The 12,918-nt window shown below is 34.5% G+C and overlaps 1 long non-coding RNA gene across 5 annotated transcripts; it reads right to left on the bottom strand.

The window, feature by feature from the left end:
* Positions 1-6,616: 6,616 nt before the first annotated feature.
* Positions 6,617-11,435, bottom strand: LOC126974156 (uncharacterized). Of its 5 annotated transcripts, none has more exons than XR_007731482.1 (8): positions 11,152-11,435; positions 10,871-11,069; positions 10,719-10,784; positions 10,575-10,637; positions 10,418-10,502; positions 10,157-10,336; positions 8,953-9,321; positions 6,617-7,069 (listed from the first exon to the last, which is right to left on the bottom strand). It is a non-coding gene; the product is annotated as an uncharacterized LOC126974156 (long non-coding RNA). The 5 variants fall into 5 exon arrangements; XR_007731480.1 differs by having other exon boundaries at positions 6,619-7,069; positions 7,828-9,321; XR_007731481.1 differs by having other exon boundaries at positions 6,619-7,069; positions 7,928-9,321.
* Positions 11,436-12,918: the final 1,483 nt, after the last annotated feature.

The raw sequence follows: 12,918 nt of genomic DNA, 5'->3' as shown, positions 1-12,918 counted from the left end.
CCCATAATGTAGTTTTCATACTTTTGAGCGGCGGCCATCTTTGATTTGAAAAGTGATCACAAAATCGTTCTCTGCACCCTCGAGAACCTCGGATACGATACCCATAATGTAGATATCACACTTTTGAGCGGCGGCCATCTTGGATTTGAAAAATGATCACAAAATCGTTCTCTGCACCCTCAAGAACCTCGGGTACGATATCCATATCATACTTTTGAGCGGCGGCCATCTTGTATTTGAAAACTGATCACAAATCTTTCTCTGCACCCTCGAGAACCTAGGATATGATACCCATAATCTAGTTATCATACTTTTGAGCGGCGGCCATCTCGGATTTAAAAATGATCCCAAAATTGTTTTCTGCACCCTCGAGAACCTCGGATACGATATCCATATTGCTGAAAACATGTTTTGTGCGGCTGCCATCTTCGATTTGAAAAATGATCACAAAATCGTTCTCTGCACCCTCGAGAACCTCGGATACGATACCCATAATGTAGTTATCATAATTTTGAGCGGCGGCCATCTTGGATTTGAAAACTGACCACAAAATCTTTCTCTGCACCCTCGAGAACCTCTGATACGATATCCATAATGTAGTTATCATACTTTTGTGCGGCGGCCATCTTGGATTTGAAAACTGATCACATAATCTTTCTCTGCACCCTCGAGAACCTCGGATACGATACCCATAATGTAGTTATCATAATTTTGAGCGGCGGCCATCTTGGATTTCAAAAATGATCACAAAATCGTTCTGTGCACTCTCGAGAACCTCGGATACGATACCCATAATTTAGTTATCATAATTTTGAGCGGCGGCCATCTTGGATTTGAAAACTGACCACAAAATCTTCTTCTGCACCCTCGAGAACCTCTGATACGATATCCATAATGTAGTTATCATACTTTTGTGCGGCGGCCATCTTGGATTTGAAAACTGATCACATAATCTTTCTCTGCACCCTCGAGAACCTAGGATACGATACCCATAATCAAGTTATCCTCCTTGTGAGCGGCAGCCATCTCGGATTTAAAAATGATCCCAAAATTGTTTTCTGCACCCTCGAGAACCTTGGACACGATATTCATATTGCTGAAAACATTATTGTTTGCGGCAGCCCTCTTGGATTTCAAAAATGATCACAGAATTGTTCTCTGCACCCGTACTTAGCTTCCTATTTAGGTTGGTAGTTACCAAGAAAGATCTTAGTAGGTAAATACTTAACTAGATATTTAAAACTTTAATAATATAAATTATAAGATCATGTGCTTTTTTACATTATAGGTATAAATAGCATTTTATGATACTGTATCTTACCAAACCATTGTTGATGTTGAGTTATTTAAGAAATATATTTATTTTCCTCTTACTGAGGATGGAAGAGATAGAAGAGAAGGTACATTTGTAAATTTACCTTTACCTATCTTATTGGACTAATTAAATACCTACTTAATTATTTATTAAATTTTGTACTTATTACAGCTTTTATGAAAAAACTAAAATGCCTGGAGTTGTTGGATGTATTGATGGGACCCATATAGCAATAGTCAGAGACCTATAAACCATGAGGAAAGGTTTTTTAATAGGTTATCACTTATTAAATCTAATGATTGTAAGTATCAACACTAGTGTTCATACTTACTATATAAATGACTTTTAGATTTTATTTATCATAACATACTTTATGCATTTTTCAGTTTGTGATTCAGGTCTCAACAACGTTTGTATAGATCCTAGCAATCCCGGATCTACACATGATTCAACCGTATGGCGTCATTATAGACTCAATGCATAGGTATATAAACCAAAGATATAATGCTGGGGAAACCATGTATTTTCTAGGTATAATCCATTTCCTTGTTTTTTATATTTTAATTTATACTAACTTAAATAAAATATACCTTTTTTAAACATATAATTTTAATTATTCAGTAATGTTATTCTAGTAATAGACTAATAATTATAAAAAATAGTAACTATTTTTAATAACAGTAATTTTAAACTAACTACCTACCAACATAAATAAATGTAATAATTATAATTTTTTTCAAAATTCAAAGTATTTTGTCCAAGTTGTATTTTTGAAAGTTCTTAATAATAATTATCTTTAATCAGTCTTATCAATCACTTTTTTTAAACATAATATACAAAAAATCTCGATCTTAGACTAAATAGCACATTTATAAAAAAATTAACCTACCTACATAACAAAGAAATGATCATAAAATTATTCAAAACTTAAAAATTTTGTCCAAGTTGTATTAATTATGAAAGTTCTTTTCTTATTTAACAATCAAATAACATATGTGATAATTATCTTTAATCAGTCTTAACTATATTAAATATAATAAAAAAAGTAATAACTTTTTTTAATATATTATTATTACACTTACTAGAATTTTTTTATTACATCTGTAATCAGTAGTACATTTTTTTAAATCACAATAAATATGGTTTTCAAGGTGATAGTGGATATCCCTTAAGAAAGACGATTATGACACCCTTTTTAAATGCAGAAGAAGGCTCTCCAGATGCTTATTATTACAATATGCAAGTTTCAGCTCGAAATATTGTAGAGTGATGCATAGGAGTGTTAAAATCTCCCTTCATAGAAAAAAAGGGCGGGAAACTTAAGATCGGTCGCACGTAATTTTAATAATTTTTTCCATTTTATTTTTAAATTTCATGTAAATATGTAGATATTTTGATCAGATAAGTTGTAGTTTGTATATATTTTAGTAGTTAGTTTTTATTAATTTGTGTAAATTTCATCCTATTGGTAAGTCTTCTTTTCTTCACTTTTCTATGAGATGATGGACCCCCCGGATGATCCTGGGGGGACAGCCCCTGATATAGGTCATGTAGTGACAATTTCTAATAATGACGAAGGTAGCACTATGGATACAGATGGTTCTGTGTCTCAGACATCTAGTGGCCGTAAAAGTGTCAGCTCGACCCAGAATATGCAGACACTGTAATAAAAGACGACGAAAACACCGTGGTGATAAGAAAGATATTAAGGAAAGTGATTGCAAATGTGTAGACATTAGTGACAAACAAATTCTTGCAAAGTCGATTCCTGCAATAATTCTTCTATAGTAGTAGAGACAATACAAAAAAATAACACAGACACTCCACAACAGCCACAGCCCCCTGTTGCAAGGCTGTTATATAACTCATTAGATGCTGCTCCTTTTGTTGTACACATTCAGAAACAGTATTCATCTCCCGATGATAATGTTACTTTACATCCAGTTACATTTGGTCGTTTTCTCAAAAGAACTTCTATTAAAAATATTGTGAATGGAAGTTTAAAAAGGATAGGCCGGAATAGGTTATCTATTTCTTTTTCTAATTACCAAGATGCAAATGACTTTGTTGAAAACAAAAATTTAGAAAATGAAAAATATAAGGCTTTTATTCCATCATTTTCTGTGAGTAGAATAGGAATAGTCAGAGGAGTACCAGCTGAGTGGTCTGAAGAGGAAATAAAAGATAATGTTTCTGTTCCTATTGGCTGTGGTCCAATCATAAAAATTAGGAGAATAAAACGAAAGATGATGATTGATGGACAAAACCATCTTAAATGTACTGAGTCTGTGGTATTTACTTTTGATGGACAGTTTTTGCCTAAACGAGTATATATGTGCTACACTTCTCTTACTGTAGACTTGTATATATATCCTACTATTCAATGCTACAATTGTTGTCGGTTTGGTCATGTGAAATCTCAATGCAGATCTAAACCAAGATGTTTTAGATGTGGTCAAGGACATAGTGGTGATAACTGCTCTGTTCAAGATGATTTTATATCTTGTTGTTTATGTAAAGGTTCCCATATTGCAACTGATAAAAAATGTTTAGAATATGAAAGACAAAGAGCTATAAAGGAATCAATGGCTAAAAACTGTATTTCCTATTCAGAAGCTTCAAAGATACATCCATCTGTCTCTCGAATTTCATATGCAGATATATTACTCTCATCACCTAACATCACTCCCTAATACTTTTCCAACCCAGCATCAACATTCAACACCTAAAGCTATAAACAATACTTCATATAAAAAAACTGTTTTTGTTAAACCAAAGCCTCCACCTACACTTAGCAAAGGATATGATAAATCTGCTCACCAAGAAATTTTAAGGGATTTTAATATTCCCCAACCCTCTAATGGATGTGCATTAATTAACAAAGAAAATGAAAATCCTTTGGAATCCTCAGTAATTGATTTAATTATTTCTCTTATAAAATCTCTTAGTCAATAGAATGAATTTTCACCGTCCAACGCTGCCTTATTAGTTTCTGCAATTACTCAAATTTATAAACCAAATAATGGACAAAGTTCTTCAATGGAATTGTCAAAGCATCACTCCTAAAAAAAGTGATCTTATTTATTTATTAAATAAATATAAACCTTATATCTGTGCTCTTCAAGAGACATGGTTGAAACCAGGATCTTTATTTAAGATTCGTGGTTATTCATGTCTCAGAGAAGATCGTGTGGATGGGCATGGCGGAGTAGCCATGCTTGTGAAACACCCTCTTTCCTTTTCTCTCTTCTCTATTCCTTCTCACAGTAATGATTTTTCTATTATTGCTGCTTTAGTTGAAAATATCTGTTATGTATCTATTTATATACCTCATCCTTCTTCTGCAATCTTAAATGAAATTAAAGATATTATTTCCATTCTTCCGAAGCCTTTTATGATCCTTGGTGATTTTAACTGTCGCCATGAATCCTGGGGTTACTTATCTTCTAATAGTTATGGTAACACATTAATAGATATATTTGATTCAGTGAATTTGTGTATATTAAATGATGGTCGTCCTACACGACGTTCTCATCCTGACGAGGGCCCAAGTGCTCCAGATTTAACAGTCACTACACCTAATCTTGCTTCTTCTTTGTCCTGGGATCCATTACGATCTACTTTTGGTAGTGATCACTTCCCACTATTATTATCATTTCCAACCTGCAATAATAACAATAAAGTATTACATAAAACTTATTCTCCTCGTTTAAGATATAAGCTTAATGATGTTGATTGGGATTTATATAAAGATCTAATAAAAAACAAAATTATTACACTTCCAAAAATTAATCCAGGTACAGAATCTCAGTGTGCAGATTCTTTAGCAAGAATCTTTATTGAGGTTGCCAATGAGATATTTCCAAGTAAAAATAGCTCTTTGGGTTTTATTCCTTCTCCTCCTTGGTGGGATAACGAATGTACTGTGGCAGTAAAGAGAACAAAATATGCTGAAATTACATACTGTCAATGTTCCACTGATGAGAATTTTGAAATTCTTACAAAGAGTATGTCAGAAACTTCAAAATTTCTAAAGAAAAAGAAATTTGATGGCTGGAAAAATTTCTGCTATTCAATATCACCTGATGTCAAACCATCTCTTGTATGGCAAAATATAAGAAGGTTTAGATCTGCATACAAAGATTTTTTTTAATTAATAGCTTTTTAGATAAATTGGCTCCACCTTTCGTTCCTGAAGACTTAATAATTGGTTACCCTGTAATAAATATAAATAATGACAACTGTTTTGGTTTAAACAGTATATTTTCTCTCACTGAACTAAAAGGTGTATTGTCTCATGTTAAGGATTCTGCTCCTGGACTGGACGGTATTCCGTATTCCTTTATCTCTCATTTAGATGATGATGCTTTATTTTATTATTTATCTCTTATAAATTCCATAGTGACATCTGGTAACATCCCCTCCACGTGGAAACGTCAAGAAATAATTCCCGTACTGAAACCTAATAGGTGTTCTTCAGACCATTCTGCCTATCGCCCAATCGCACTTTCTTCTGTTTTGATGAAAATTACAGAACATCTTATAAAAAATCGTTTAGAATGGTTTGTTGAGCATAACGGTCTATTATGTGAATCCCAATTCGGTTTCAGACGTGGGAAAAGTACTATTGATAGCTTAACCTTTCCGCATCAGCGCGCTCCGGATCTCGCTGTACACTATAGATCGGCAAGCTTCCGGCATTTTCGCGGCATTTTCCCCGTGTGTATTATTTTACGTGTAGTTATAAAATGCTTATAACTAGGGTGATTTGAGTGACTGTCACTGAAAGCTATTGAAACAAGCTATAAGACCATGTATAAATTATTCATATTGTCTTTCTTTTTTATTTCACAAAGACTTTTCATTCGAAAAAAAGTGTAAAAATAGGTATATTTTAAAATAAATATTGTTATTATTGTTAATTACTTGTTTTATTTATTTCCTTTTATGTTTTTGTAATGAATAGTATATGTTAATTATAAAATTAAGCTTAAATCTCCACAAAGAACGATCTTCGTGTAAAGTCTTGATAACGACCGCTCGCTGCGCCGGCCGGGAACAAGTGGACACATAAGTGCTTTGTCCGTAAAGCTATGACGTCGAATATTGGTGGCCTTGAATCGTAACGGATCGAAATGTGTTTGGGAATTCACTCGTTCATAACTGCGTAGGCAAATAAACCATCTTGTACACCTAATAAGGGTGAAAACTGGATGAGGTAAAAGAGTGCCCCGCGGCACAGCCGCTCTCATTGTTTTTTGAATTACCAGTGCCCGCGGGCACGGCTGATGCGGAAAGGTTAAGTATATTCATTTCTGATATTCAATTATCATTTTCAAATAATAAATCAGTAATAGCTGCGTTCTTAGATATAAATTGTGCCTATGATAATGTCGTAATAAGTATTTTAAAGAGTAAGCTTTTACAACTTAATATACCTCTGCTATTTATTAACAAATTTTATCATAAACATGCTTTCCGAAAGATACATAATACTGAAACTAGATGACAGGAAGTCAATTACTCGACTTGTTTCAAAGGGCCTCCCCCAGGGATCAGTACTTAGCCCAATATTGTATTATATTTATACACACGATTTAAAATCATCACTTAATAGTGTAAATGTTCTTCAGTATGCTGATGATCTATTAATTTACTGTCGTGATATTTCTATTGAAAAAGCTAGTTCTTCTATAACACAACCGCTGATAAATTTAAAAACTTGGTTGGACTTTAATGGCCTTGATCTATCACCTGAAAAAAGTACAATAGTTTTATTCACGAGATCAAGAACTCCTCCTCCTATTTCTATATTTTATGAGGGTTATCAGATTCCAGTTAAAGATAATGTTAAGTTTTTGGGAATTGTCTTAGATTCGAAACTAACTGGTATCCCACATTGTGATTACCTAAATGCTAAATGTGAGCGTACTCTTAATATTTTAAGATGTCTGTCAGGTGTTTGGTGGGGTGCGCACCCTTTTTGCATGAAATTGTTATATAATGCTCTTATAAGAAGTATATTAGATTATGGTACATTCTTGCTGGAGCCTGGTAATGTTAAGACATTTAAAAAACTAGATCTCATACAGGCCAAAGCTTTACGAGTAGTTTCTGGTGCTATGCGGTCAAGTCCTATCAATGCTCTTCAAGTAGAATGTGGTGATCCTCCACTACATCTACGTCGTCAATATTTAGCAGACAAATTTATATTCCGATCTTTTCAGTTTCTTAACCACTCTCTTTATAACAAACTTCAGAAACTTTCTCATTATATAGATTAATCTGCATATTGGTCAAATAAAAAACCACCTTGTCTAATCAATAGTTTTAAGAAATTTATCAACATAAAAGCTCCTATTCATCGATCCATTAATTATCCTCTTTTCAGTACTAGCTTTGAAGCATTAATGTTGCTTCCAGAAATTAATTTTAACTCAGATTTAAATAAGCACGATATTAGTACAAATTTTTCGTTTAATCTTCTTAAAAATACTGTTTGGGTTAATTACCATCATATTTACACAGACGCGTCTAAACATTCCTCCTCGGATCCCGTTGGTGTAGGTGTCTATCACGCTCAATTTAAAATATCACAGAAAATTAAACTACCTCCGGAAACATCGGTGTTTACTGGGGAATGTTATGGTATTTTTAAGGCTATTGAATATATTATTCTATTTAAACTTCCAAAAACAATAATTTTCTCTGATTCAAAAAGTGCCTTACAGTCTCTCAATAGGTTCCCATTTAAATCAAAAAACATTTCTTCTGTTGTCATAGAATTAAGAAATCTATTAAATAAATGCAATCACTTTGGTCTTTCTGTGTTGTTTGTATGGATCCCCAGCCATAGCGACATTCCTGGTAATATAAAAGCAGACCAACTAGCTAATGAAGCCGTGGTCGATGGCGACATTTTCCCTTATAAAGTTTTTTGCCAGGATCTAGGTGCTGTTCCTATAGTTCACCTTCAGGATTGTTGGAATAGACTTTGGACTGAAACTGGTCAATCAAAAGGCAGGAAATATTTTAACCTTCAGCCACTTATTTCATTTAAACCATGGTTTTTCTGTGCCAAATGCAATAAGTTAGTATGTTCTTCTATCATAAGAATGCGTTTGGGTCATGTTTGCACTCCTGTTCATCTTAACAGATTAGGCATTGTATCTACTGACATGTGTGAATGTGAATCCGATAAATGTGATCTAGATCACATTTTCTTTTCATGTTCTCTATACGACCGCTCCTCATTCCTGAATGATCTAATATCTCTTAATGTTCCTTTTCCTACCTGTATATCCTGTCTAATTATGTATCCATGTAAATTTTATAAAATATTGTCATCTTTCATTCTTCAGAATCATATCAAAGTTTAAATATTTGTAATGTTGTGTAAGTAGCAAGTATATATGTATATTTATGAAATTTTTAATATCCGTTTCAATCCTCTTTCTACTTATCTGATCCTTTCCCGTGTTCCGTATCCTTTTTTAACTTAGTTTCCCAATCTTTTAATTTACGTTATTGGCAAAAAGTAAACGCTATTGCCAAAAGAAGAAAAAAAAAAAAAAAATCTCCCTTCAGGTACATGTATGAACTAACATATAAATGACTTTTATTTAATGAGTAGGTACCTATCATGATAAAATTTATAATTTGCAGATGTTTGTTGGTGGCCCATAAGCTGCATTATGATCCAATAACTGCAGGTGGTATAATTAATGCACAACATAGCAAATAAGGCTCGTTTGACAATCCCAAATCTTTCACAAGAAGAACTTCATGTGGAGCAGGAATCACAAACAGTTTATAATTATATTGGGGATGTATTCCCAGAACTTCAAAACCACAGCCGTGTTAACATAGATCTTCAGCATGGCAGGATGGCACAGCAGGCTTTGATTCAAAGGTTGTGTTCAGAAATAAATCATCGCCCTTCTTGAGAGTATCTACAATATTTCTTAAAACTAATTACTATCACTCAGCACACATTTCCTTCATATCTGAAACAAATATATACTATTACACTTCCAAATATAAAGCTCCAACCAACACCTATAAAAATTAATAATGACAAACTTGATGCAGGAGAAACAACAACATTCCTAGGTATTAACATTAGACTTTAAGCTACAATGGGGTGCTTATATGAAAAACTTATGTAATCGTCTTACCTCTGCAGTATTTGCGATAAAAAAATATAGGCAGCTGACAGATGTTGAAACAGCTAGACTTGTATATTTCAGCTACTTTCATGGTGTCATGTCTTATGGAATTATACTGTGGGGTAGGGCTGCAGATATTGACAACATATTTGTGCTGCAGAAAAGGGCAATTTGAGCATTCTATAAAATGTGTTCAAGAGATTTTAGCGAAATTAATATTATGCCAGTACATATATGAGAACCTCCTATACGCTCATATATATTAGCCAATTTAAAAAGAATACTCGAAACAAACATAAACTCACAATTCCTAGGCTCCGTAAAATTGCTAAATCTTTTAAAGTAGATTGTGTTATATTTTATAATAAACTTGCAAATGATATTAAAATATTACCTATTAAAAAATTTAAATGTATCGTAAAAAATAAATTAACATTTAAGGCCTATTATAATGTGAAAGATTATTTGAATGATAAAGATAGTTGGAATTAATGTTCTAAATTTTTGATAATGAATATTGTTATACTCATTTGAATGCTATTGTAACTTTTGTACTTCATCCTGACTTGCACTAAATAACCTATAAAGTTTTACAGTGAATAAAGATTTTTTTGACTTTCACTTTTAGCATAGAATATTTGTGGTAAAATTAAAATTATAAAAATGTACAAACATGTGTTTCTCTCTCTAAGTTAAGTAATCCTTTAAGTCGTTGTCAATTCTTTTATTGCTGCCACCTTTTCTTTTTCTATTAAATTTCTTTCTTTGGTAGCTTGCAGGTGTGCTTGGTAAATTTCTATTTTCTTATTTTGAATTCCTGTTAGCATTTGCCTAGTTTTGCCTACTTCACTTTCTAAAATTAAAATAATATAAACATTTAATTGTTTCTAAGATTAAACATTTCTATGTTAATAAAACAATATTAGGTACCCACATTTTATAATACCTACGCTTGTGGCGCTTAGAACGGGCTTCAGTGGAACATTGCACATGTCTAGTAGTATATAGAAGGCTGATCTCTAAAATAAAATTTATATTTATGTAGTTGAAAGTACAGACCAAATAGTTGACACAAAACCTAAAATACTTACATGTAACTTAATGGTTGGATAGTGGAGTTGGCAGTTGTAGACTCAGTCATCACAGTCTCATTCCTAAAAAACAGTACCTATTTATGTATGATGACAATAAATAAATACATGTAGATACCATGTTAGTGAAGAACAAAGACTTACAATTCAACTTCATAATGTGCCATAGATGTATCTTCTATCTGTATATCACCTAATGGGATATTCTCGCTGCAAGCAATAAGTCAACTATCAATAAGATTCTTGCTAGCTATTCAATTGAGAAATAGTAAGTTAATACATATATTATAACTTACATTATATGGTCTGGTACCGAGTTGTGATTGACTGGTAGAGGCTTAAATTGATCCGGACCCAAAATTGCACAAAGTCTTTCCACCAGACTGGATAGTGGCATAGTGGCACTGCTTCCGATGGTCCTCCACCAGTCTGCTGCAAGCTTTGTGCAGTCCTTCTCATTTTATTTTTGATCCTGCACTTATAGTTATTATAAAACTAAAAATAAAACATGGGTAAGTATATAAATCAAATCGATCGTTATTATTATGTATTTATACCATCATTCAGCAAAACTCACTTTATACCACTCTTTAGGGCTTCATATACACCACCAACATCCTCCGTATTTAGGATCTCACCCAACTGAGTCCATAATCGCTGGGAACAAGCACGACCTTCTTTCGAGCGTACTCTTCCCAGCGCAGGGTCTCTGTGTTGTTCCATGAACTCAGTAATTCAAGCTGACGCACAGTTACAAACTTCTTCGAGCTCATTTTGTTTACTCGAAGTGCTCGAATAGAACCAAACGAGACGAGAAAGAGTTACCTACACAGAGCGAAAATCGAGTTTGACTTTGATGTACGGCAGTTTTTTTTTACCCAAATGTACGACTTATAATTTTAATTTATTATTTATTTTAGCCTATTAATTTCTGTATAAAAATAATTATACCTTACCTTTTTTCTACTCTACGGCTTCAAATATTGTTAGGTTGAGTACAAGTAACTGAGAAAAAGACTCTGATATCATAATATACATATTTAAGAGAATAAGGTAGAAAATAAAGGAATAGTAGAATTAGACTGGCAATGTCCTAACTCCTATTGCGAGTTTCAGTCCTATTGAGTTGTCGTCCTATCGTATCAGGACGTGAATACCAATTTTGGACCAAGTTTCAATAGAACGACTTATGAACTACAACGATTTTTGGATCGTTAGAATATACGTTAATCGGCCTACAGAACTTGCATGTTCCGGTCGGGTAACTGGAAAGCTGCTCGTCGATTTTGACGACGTGCTTCGAATTCGCACGGGCGATTTGCCAATTAAAAAATCTGGAGGCACGGTTATATTTCCTCTTCAGAACTTTGCAGTTTTGATCCTTTGAGCCCGCAACCCAAGTTCGATTCGCCTGTTTTTTTGCAGTCAGATGCTGCTTTAACTGACGCATCGAACCAGGGCTGTGATCTGCCACCGATCGGTACTACAGAGCTTGGTATAAAAATATCCATGCCCTGTAGTATCACATCGGCTACTACAACGGCACAGGCACTAGGAACATCCGAAGGGAGACAAACCTTGCCCCAAGAGTAGGATGCAAAAAAGGAACGCATCCTATCCCAATCTGCTGACTTGTAGTGCCAAACGCGGCGGGTAGCTGGTGGTCTGCGACGTTGGCGTTGGATGGGCACTACACTCTTGACCAGGCAATGGTCGGATGTTCCGAGAGGGGCGTCGACAAAGACCTGGTAACCATCGGGATGTGTAGTCAGCAGAAGATGTGTAGTCCAATAAGGACGACATGTGGCTAACCACATCCCGGAGCTGCGTTGGCGTCTCAACCAATTGGGACAGACCATACGCCAATGCAAGATTATGCACTGATCGCCCTGCGTAGTCTGTGGTACGTGATCCAAGCCATTCGGCATTGTGCCCATTGAAATCACCCAAGACTACGATTTCAGCGGAGGGGATCTGTGCAAGCAAGTCGTCAATTACCGCTTGAACGCAGCCCATGAGGTGATCCGTTTCTGCGTAATGGCCTCCGGTTCTCGAAACTAACCTATGCGAAACATAGCGGCACTAGGCCGCTACTTCACGCCGGTATTATGTGCGAGTGTGGTAATTAACCCGGACGAGGCTGGCCCGATTGTGCTGACGTCATAAGACGGCAGCGTGACTCTCCTACTTCTAAAAAGCCCTTAGTCGCCTCTTACGACACACATGGGCCTGGGACTCCCCTTTTCTTTTTACGCCCCTGGGAAAGTACAGGGAAAATAATAATATAATGATATAACATCAAGGATAACAACGTCTATTTTTTGTGAAAAAAGAGTAAAGACGT

The sequence above is a fragment of the Leptidea sinapis genome, chromosome 31, assembly GCF_905404315.1.
Source record: "Leptidea sinapis chromosome 31, ilLepSina1.1, whole genome shotgun sequence".
In the NCBI taxonomy this organism is placed as follows: Eukaryota; Metazoa; Arthropoda; class Insecta; order Lepidoptera; family Pieridae; genus Leptidea; species Leptidea sinapis.
Note: the sequence above shows the minus strand (reverse complement) of the source record. Positions and strands in the feature narration are given on the sequence as shown.